At 47.3% G+C, this 9,894-nt stretch overlaps 1 pseudogene; it reads right to left on the bottom strand.

Annotated features, from left to right (window-relative positions):
- Window positions 1–4,609: 4,609 nt before the first annotated feature.
- LOC142577799 (very long chain fatty acid elongase AAEL008004 pseudogene) lies at window positions 4,610–6,605 on the bottom strand (annotated as a pseudogene).
- Between the last annotated feature and the right edge of the window lie 3,289 nt (window positions 6,606–9,894).

The following is a 9,894-nucleotide window of genomic DNA, read 5'->3' as shown; positions in this document are numbered from 1 at the left end:
ATTTTTTTTTATGCGAATCATTCTTGGTGACTTCAACCCAGTTTTCTGTAACGTCTATCTGGCCGCTGTCCGGCCGTTTTAGTGGTCCAATCCCGAAGATAGTGCAGTCTGAAAATGTGGACCGATCCCAAAAGTAGTGGAGTTTAAAAAATGTGCGCCGATCCCAACGATAGCTCTATGTTAAAATGTATGCCGATCCCGAAGGTACTGCAGTTTAAAAATGTGGATCGTTTCCGAAGAAGTGTGGCCATTTTAGCCATTTTGTCACTAGATTTAGTCAATTTCTTGCCTGTTAGTGACCGGCGGCTTTTTTCTTTTTTTAGCGATATCAAAAAACAATTGGCGACACTTTATTGACTTCAAAGTTAGGAAAGTTGCTTCAAGTATGGCTTTCTATGACGCACCTTATTACTCAAAAACTACAAGTAAGCAGCCTAAATTCTCTGTAATCCGCGTGGGCTCTGTGACCATGGTGATGCAATGGTTTTCTTCACATCGGCGGGTCGGTGGTGTATACAACATGATTGTCCTACACAAACCATGATTGTCTTCCTGGCCTTCACGTAGTGCTAGAAAATAGGTGTCGCTTTTTCTTTTGTTCTTTTTTCTATTGCAAGGCCGATTTCAAAGGGCTTTGCCACTGCAGGCTCTGTTGTTTCTCTAAAATCTTCGATTAGTGAACGTTCGAAACCGGAGCAGAAATTTATTTACCAATATTAATTATAATGAAGTGTATGTTGATTTTTAGAACGAAGCAGATGCCTAATAAGAGAAATCGACTAAAGAAAGACGCACATATTCGAGCGGCTGGGATCGTTCATGCGAATAAGAACGCAACGCTTGCGTTTCTCATGGCTTTCGGACAAATAAACGCTGCACGAAGCTTTCAGGTGGACCAAGGGTCAGAAGCGTAGTACTGGACCTACCACGGCCGGTCTCGCACACCGGCTGGGACTCGTGAAGGAAAACGTCGGTTCACCGACGTATTGTTTTCCAAAGGGACATCCTGTTTCGATGCATTGCTAACCGTGCTTCAATGTTGGTTTCAATTAAGGTTCTTATAGAACTAAAGGAGCGGCTGTTTCCGCTGCATGCCTTTTAAGGGTGCCCCAAAATTCACGCAATATTGGAACTTTGCGCCATTTGTGCGTTAAACTGTTGCCAACGAAAACAGCTGACAGTTCGGTGTTATTAAAAATGGAGCGCTACGCGAAAGAACAACGCGTTTTTACTGTTGAGCTATATTTTTTAACTATTTGGCAGATTTGGCAGATTTCCCCGTTTTTGTGATCGGAATAGGCCGCCAAGGTCATGTGATTTAACGCCGTTGAACTTTCTTCTTTGTTTCAGTTTTTTTTATTATTATTATTGGGGGTTTATGCCAACAAGCCCGTGACCACCCGCGCCTTGAAGGAAGAAATTGAGCGCTTTATCAACGAAATTCAGCCACACTTGTGCAAAACGGTCATGGAAATTTACAACAAAAGAGAGTGTGTATGCGCCGGCAAAACCGTGGAGGCCATTAACCCAATATGCTATTCCATACATAATCCTATATAGTATGCTTTATGAATCAATTAGTTAATTCGGGTTTAATGGCAAGACAGCGACTAAGGTCATGCTGCGCCAGCCACAAGATATAAAAAAATGAACTGTTAACGCAGCAAAAGCTGCATTACTTTATGAATCAAAGCATTTACAATTTTTAATCATAAACCTATGCTTTCTATCAACATTAGTTACTGCGTGAATTTCTGGACACCCTATAGCTCTGGCGAGCGGCAGATCGATGAACTGCACTGTGCAGTCAGTATTAAGGCTTCATCCAGAAATGGTTGCGCAACAGGTGGCCACTCGGTTCCTCATCTTCTAGTGACTTGAATGATGAATCGTTGCTGGAACTTTGTCGAGAAGTTTTCGAGATGTCCTACAAAGTCGTGCTGTGCTTTCCTCTCTGCGTAAGAGTACGTTTATTTTCGGACAGAAAAGCCATACATATACATGCTGCCAGCGATCTTTGAAAAAGGCGCAATTTCCATTCCAGCATTTAAGTATGCGACTTACATAAGCCACTGCGGCTTTCACCAGAATAGACAAGTGGCGATGTCCTTTTGTGAATCAGGCTAGCAACTTTCCAGGCGATCGGCCCGCTCAGCCTTGGGGAGTTTGTTACGCGATGCTTCAAATGTGCTAACGAAAGGCGGCATCTGTTTTATATCGACATAGTTCGAGACGTCGAACGATCTCATATGCGTCAAACTCACTTGATTCAAATAGCCTTGACTGACGCTCACTCGCGGCGCGGTGCAGTGCGAGCAAATATTTGCGAAAATTGAAGAGTAAAGCGAACAAATAAAGCAAAAGCAACTGCTCGTAGGCCCTATGACCTGTTATAATTCAACCGATGTATGCTGAGAAAGAGCGTGTTTGGTTCAGTTGCGGCCGCTGCGCCAATAATGCGCTTATGGATTCAAAAAGTTGAAGAATACGTTCGATGGTTCGCATGGCATTATTTGTTGTCAACAAATATCTCACATTGGAGAGTTTTTTTTATATATACATATATGATCAACGCCACATATTAAACCGCAGTCCCTTGTCTCTAAAAAGTCTGCGCTACAAACATTCATGGGCCTCATGTCTGAGGCACCTGCTAAAGGTGTATCTAGCATGAAATATGCTCTTACATCGCTTTTGCGTCACTGAGTTTGTTTTGTTTTTTTTACCACAAGTCTCTGGATTTTTTTTACAGAGGAATACATAAAGAACAGTAAACACATAATCCAGAAGCTGAGTCACATAATTGGTGTAGTAAATCGTAACCGAAACGTTTTCCCTACTTCTGCAGTAGTTCTACCATATACCACTCTTGCTTCTCATTTATTTGTTGCCACCAAGTGAGGGGGGGGGGGCATTAAAATTGATGCAACTCTGTTGTTGTTGTTGTTTACTTCAGAAAAGGATGCGTGTCACAGCCAACGTCTCGTACACTACACACCCTAAATAAGTGAAATTTTAGAAGTTTAAAATTGCCAGAGCGAGTAACTAGGCCTGGTTGTCCCGATGCGTCACATTTCTTTATCGCGTTTTTGGGTTTTCGATATGTAAAATTCCACAAAACTGTAAAATTTTGCCGTTGTCGTTTTTAGAATTGCATTGTGGAGCAAGTTGTGTGTTTCTCGGGCATATCGCTCATTTGTCTATATATTGTATTTTTTGTTGAAACCACGCGGCAGCTCCGCACTGCCAAGTCTTCTGAGCGTATGGGGCGGGGCGTTTCTCACGCTGCAATTGCAGCTTTTATCCTACCTACTTCAACCTACTGAAAATAAAAATAAACTACAAACTTTAAATCACATTAGTTTTGGAAAAACAAGCTTCCGGAGCTGTGCCGAATAAATTTGGCCGCTCCAACCATGGGGTCTAATGTTTGCATTACCCGGAAGCCCTGACTTACCTTGCTTCAGGAACTGTGTTGGGAAAATGGGCTAGCGCTGAATCTTCTTGCGAACAAGGTCCGTGGGGTCCTGTTCTCACAACCTAAGATATAAAAAAAAGGCACCACGTGAAAACGAACCGAAACACAAGAAAAGCCACAACTGGTGACGCTGAGTCGAGCGGATAATTCAGGGGCTGCCGTTCTTTGTCGTACAGGTCACGAGGCACCGAACCGAACGTTGCTCGGCCGCCAGACTCGCTCGGTGTCGCCGAACGAGGTACACACGGAAGTCTAGCCGGTGGAGGGCCATAGGAGCTCTCAGAACAGCAGTGATGTTTGATTAGTCAGGCGGGCGGCGCGGCCTGATTGGAAAAACAATTGCACGAGCGACAAGTTCATGCCCGGGGGCCTTCCCAACAGAAGGCGAGCAAATAGAAGGACTAGGACATTTACGGTCGGCGAACAATTATACTCGTCCCCTGGTTCGAGAGGGCTATGTAAACTGCGTCGTTGTCGTTGACCTTGCCAACCTCGATGTGGGACACGCAGATGACTCACCGCACCCTGAATAGAGCGCAAGCACTGAACGAGGAGCCTGGAACTCACTCTGTGTGGCGCACGATTGATGGCTTCCTGATGACTTCCCGCCAGAATGACTCGTGACACGATTGCTGGGTGACATTCCTGCTGCACCTGCCACGGTAGCTCAGTGGCTAGGGCACTGCGCTGTTGACCTCGAGGTCGTGGGTCTGATCACAGCCGCCGCAGCTGCCATTCCATAGGAGGCGAAATGCGAAAACACTCGGGTACTTAAATTTAGGTGCACGTTAAAGAACCCCGAGGGGCCGAAATAATCCGGAGGCACGTTGTAGTTGGCGCTACCACGTGCCTCACAATCAGTCCATGATTTTGGCGCGTAAAATCTTTCTTTTTCTTTATATCGTTGCTCCACGCATTGGGCAAGTTTTGCGTGTGTGTGTGTGTGTGTGTGTGGCAGAATGCCGCGTGCAGCATGGAGTTGATATTGACGTGCAATATTTGCGCGCCATTAATATGTATCAGTTGCACAACCAGCCTATCGCCGGTGTTCTTTCATCGAGGAGCACGTGTGATGGCTTGAAGTGTCAAATATTGAACATAGAAGTCACATCGATTACGTGGTTATGAGCATTTCGAACATTTATTCTTGCCACCAGTTACAAAAGAAACGTTAAACAAGCACTCTCACCTTGCCTCAGTGGTTGGAAACACTTGTGGCATCTTTATTCACCGAACGTCTTCATCCTCATAGCTATGGATTACGATGACTAGCTTTTTGCCGTAATTAACCAAGATGATAAATTTTCTCCATCAATTTGTTTTTTCTCTTTTCATTGGGTGTACGGTGAAGAATGGAGGTGATCTAATGTCGCTTCTGAAGGCATTTTACGCGGTACTTGTGGTTATGGGGTGATTTTCCTGCTAGAACAATGCGGCCGTCTACTGAAGTTATGCTGCGCAGAAGCCGAACAAACCTTATCCTTTTGTAACTCGCCTTTACAGCATCGATTTCCTTCTCACAGAAATGATAGAATGACGTCATTGCGATGTTAGCGACCATCTAGAAGAGGTTTACGGCGTTACGCTATAGAGGGTAAATCTAGTTCTCGTAAGAATGCAACAAATACTGACGGCAATGCCTCTGTTACACCGGTAGTGAGTGGTTGCTCGAGTTTACAGCATGAAGTACTGAAAGTTACGAAAAATTATGTCGCACACATACACACACACAAAAAAAAATAAGCGCTCGCAATAACACTGGTGAAAACACAATACACGAGAACAAATGTGAGTGAAGCCGTGACAAACTAGAAACGCAAGGTACGTAACAGCAAGCTGAACCCGAGTTCACAAAGCCGCTCATGCGCAAGAACACTTCGTAAGGACAAGCCCGCGTGAAGCATGACAGCGCGACAGAAAGGAATTCTTGCGAATGAGAGGCTTTGTAACTTCTGCGTGGGAGCTCTGTCAGGGATCAAGCTGGCGTTCCCGACTGCAGTTCTCCTCGCGTTTTACAACTAGAGTTGAAACCCGTTACGACAGTGTTCAATGAAGCCACCTTCCGTGTGCGGTACCGCTCTTTTCACGAACGACTCAAAGAGCCACGCACCTCATAGTGGTCACTCCCTTTTATCTCCTTGCACTGTGCAGAAGTCCAAGTTTCTGTTTGAGGCGTAAGCGTTGATGTAAAAGTTAATGAACAGCACCAGTCCCAGGGTGCCTTGCGCAGACGCGAGCACGGTAAGTACCATCGGGTACCCGCAGTCATAGAAGATCGGTATTGACACGTGCAGGGTAAGAAAGACGAACTGGAAGATCTGCAGACGAGTAAGGTACTTTTTCCACCACAAGTACTTCTGCACCGCAGGACCAAGGGCACTGAGGAAGTAGTATGAATACATGATGATGTGAATGAACGAGTTGAAGCAGATGCCCATTAGCACTTGACCGTCACACCCGAAGGTGATCCAGAGCCAGCCGCTGAAAACCACGAGAAAATGATGAAGTACGTGAAGCACAGTGATGTGAGAGAACTTCTTCCTCGCCAAGAAGAAGAAAGTGTCGAAGAAGTCGGCGATGCGCACGAACAGGTACCACCACGTCAGGTTGAGGATGGTCATGGCATTCTCGTCACGGGAATAGCTGACGCCCTGACAGAAGACGTTGTAACCTCCGCCCAGGTACGAATGGCGAACGTACTGGTAAAAGAAGAACATGTTGGCGATCACCATCGCCAAGTTGTAGACCATGATGATGGGCTTGAGCTCGAATGGCTTGCGGTTCATCATCCATCGCGGGCCACCGATCTTGACGACGAAGATGTAGCCAAACAGCAACGGGAACATAAACTTGGGATCGGCCACGAGGGTCCAGCCTTCCGTGCGCGGGTCCCGTTTAGAGAGCAAGTACCTATACAGGTCCATGATCGGCGTCATTATTCCGGGCGCTAGTAGCGACATCGTATCTGTCGGGAGGCTCGGTCGTAATCACGCCAACTTCAAGAAGACGACACGGTCGATTCGATCCGCTGCCCAAAGCACCGGCACTGGAGAAGCAGGAGCGAAGATTTGCCGGCTTGCACGGCGCGTCGAAGGCACGCGGGAGCCGCCGCGTTTCGGGGGCCCACAATGCGAAGCTGACCACCGCGTTCGTAACTAGTCCACGTGCGTGGAGCCGGCGGGCCACACAATTTCGGGGGGGGAGAGGGCACGTACGTGACTCGTCCGAGCAGGGCGCGGGAAGAAGGATGGAGGAGGGTGGGGAGGGCAGCCGAGAAGAGATCGGAGAACTCGACAAACGGCAGCGAAGAGGCTTGTATGCCTTCCTGACACACTTCTTTTTTTCTTTCTCTCCCTTTCCAGAGATCCTTTCTTAACGCGGCCGATACACGCAAGTGCATTTCACGGGCGCCAGTCCCTGTTGTGCAAGTCCAGAGGTAATAAAGTGCTGCGTCTTCCTGCACTTGAACGATCTTGCGCAGAACCGTGTGATGTGGCAAAACACGCACGCAGGAAGCGGCGCGCCCCTCGAGTTCGTGGTCATTAAGACGACCCTTGTGTGCACTTAGTATCAGGTGAGACACATCTGTAATAGCAGTAAAAGAAATAAAAGACTTCGCATTCATTTTCTTTTCTTTAATAGCCATTGCGTGCACGTCACCGCGCTATCATTATTCTTCGGCGTCTTTTGTGTAGGACTGCACGCAGATAGTAAGTTAAATGAAGATAACCGCGCAGCTAGCTGAATATGAAATTGAACGGGGAAGCAGAAAACGCTGCCAGGCTCCCGCGTTATTGTCGTAGTAACGTAGTCGCGCTATATGGGCTGTACGTGAGCACTAAAGGCACGGCCAGCTCAGTGGCTGTGTTGAATTTTGCTAATTATCTTGCGGCCACATTTTCTCACGGGCCATAAATGTTACACAAGCGCGACACAGCGCGTGCCGCGAAGAACTGGGTAGAAGTTCCCCCGCTTATCGTAGATAGCAAGAACGTGTGCGCCTGGCTGTGTCTATTTTCTTAATGCGTTAGCATTATAGTGTCAAAGTGGAAAAAAGTGTGAAGTATGGGAAGCCGGTCATGCCGTAGAGTTAGAGGGAGATGAAAGGGCTTAGAAGAGCATTTCTTTATCTCAATTAGTAAATACAAATAATTTTCCCCCGCTGTCCTTCGTGTCACTGTTTATTGGCTTCTTCTGAATTGACTAGATAACACATAATGCTAACAAATTTACCGCAAAATCACCACTGAATTTTCTTTTTTTAAGCATATGCCGCTGTAGTGGGCATGCGCCGGAATATAATGAACAACACGTGTAAAGCTGTGATGCAATGGTACCACAGGGGCAAGAAAAAGCAGTGCACGAGAGGATGAGCAACTTTCCGATCTGGTTCCAAGCATGTTGAAAGCTGTGAGCCCGCTCTAAGACGCGTTCCCAATGTACCAATGTCGTCACCAACCCTGACGTCGTGTATATATTGTTTTAGTCTGACTGGCATTAATTTAATAGTCGTCTAGCGGGAAAAAGAATGCCACCTCACATACTAATAGATGAGACTCCGCGTGCTAGGATTGTCGTTGACTGGCAGATTCACACAGCCAAATAGCTATAACAGACAGCATTGGTGAGGCAGCTTAATGTTTGAGCCGGAAAACAACAGAACAGGGCATAATTCATCGTTGCAGTGGTTTCTGTTGCGGTGGTTTCTGTAGAACCTTTCCTCATGGCGGGCGACGTGGAGGACATAGTCGGATTGGACGTTAGTTAGGATCGTGTGCGACAACGGCTCGTGGAGTAGGATTGACGAACAGAAGTGTGGTCCAAAACCCGTGTGTTTAAGGCAACCGGCAAGGCGAGAAGGCTGCAGTTTGCACAGTATCATCAGCAGTGGAGGGTGGATGACTGGAACAGAGTGGCCTTTACGAACGAATCAAACTTAGGCACTGAATGACAACATAAACAAAAAGTACACCATGGGCTCTCACGCGGCGTGTGGTCGATATTGTATTTACGAGGGAGTGGTCATTACTTTAATACTAGATTCCGCAATTCTTTTGTGGTTTTGCAGAAACGACCCTTACTACTCAGAAAAAGTGAGCTCATCTGGTCGCCGCAGCGTCAATGTCCGGGCTCGGATCCAACTTTCGAGTTTCGGGACAATCTGCTCGGCACCTACATTGACATCAGTGACCACAAGCTTCTTTCACGCTTGCTCCATGGCCCCGCTAAGGACGGTAGTTTCGCCTCCAGCAGGACCTATCAGAGGTCCCCACTGCGCGCTGCGGAGGCTCACCTTCAGAAAAAGGAGGTTATGACGCTACCACGGCCACCGCAGGGAACCGACTTGAAATTTTTTTTAATTTCTGGGAAATAATAAGGAGGAATCTTCAGAGGCTTTCCTTGCGCAATGCGCAACGTGACGAAGTCTGCGAAGGCGTGTTGAGAGGTACTCAAAAGAGACGTGGACCTCGCACCTGCACTGTACGATTTACTACTGCGGCGCATGGCCGATGCTGTTCAGTTGACGGGAGACTTCCAGCCTTACTAACTCAAAAGAGACGTGGACCTCGCACCTGCACTGTATGATTTACTACTGCGGCGCATGGCCGATGCTGTTCAGTTGACGGGAGACTTCCAGCCTTACTAACTGAGCAGCTTCCTTTTTCCCAAACTATAACTATGTTTTTTTATGCTAGTTCAAGCTAAGGAACGGCATATCATATTTAAGCTTTTCCGCCGAGGGCTACTAAGCCACAACATGTGTCTGCAATAATCTTCTTTGAAACATACCCAATCATGTGATGCGCTTAACGTGCGGAAATAAAAAGTTTGAAGCTCAAACAAAACGCGTTTCATCATCTGTTTGTCCTGCTTTGGACGTTCTGATCATTATTTTTGTAGCTATATTGGCATGCGCTGAAACAAAATAAGCGTGAATGCGCACGCTCTTGCTCTCTCCGCTAAGCCGTGAAGCTTCCAGCGAGTTAATGCCGGTAAAGGCTGGGTCGTGCTTATGGCAAGAGCATAGCAGATGAAACTTGCACTTGGACTGAAGTTGGTGCGCCTGTACTTGCTTTTGCTGATTTCGTCGCCTCGTCCCGTTAAAAGACCCTAAGTGGCCGGTCAGCCGGGAGAGGAAGAGATAATAAACTTTGTACGCAACAGCACGTGGGTGAAGCAAGGGTGGGTAGCTCCTTGGCTCTCCATTGGGTGGTGTCCTCAGTCCAGGAATCCAGCAGCCTTAGCTGCCTTTTTCACTCGGTTGACCAGCTCGAGCTGGTGTGTCAAGTCGGAGCAGGACAGCGAGGCCAGGGCTGGCCCGACAGCCCGCGACCGGACGGGCCCCCGGGACGGACTCGGGCAGGGTAAGAAATTGTTGACTCGGGGTCGGGCTGAGCTCGGCTCTCGCACTTATG

The sequence above is a fragment of the Dermacentor variabilis genome, chromosome 4 (genome assembly GCF_050947875.1).
Source record: "Dermacentor variabilis isolate Ectoservices chromosome 4, ASM5094787v1, whole genome shotgun sequence".
Classification (NCBI taxonomy): Eukaryota; Metazoa; Arthropoda; class Arachnida; order Ixodida; family Ixodidae; genus Dermacentor; species Dermacentor variabilis.
Note: the sequence above shows the minus strand (reverse complement) of the source record. Positions and strands in the feature narration are given on the sequence as shown.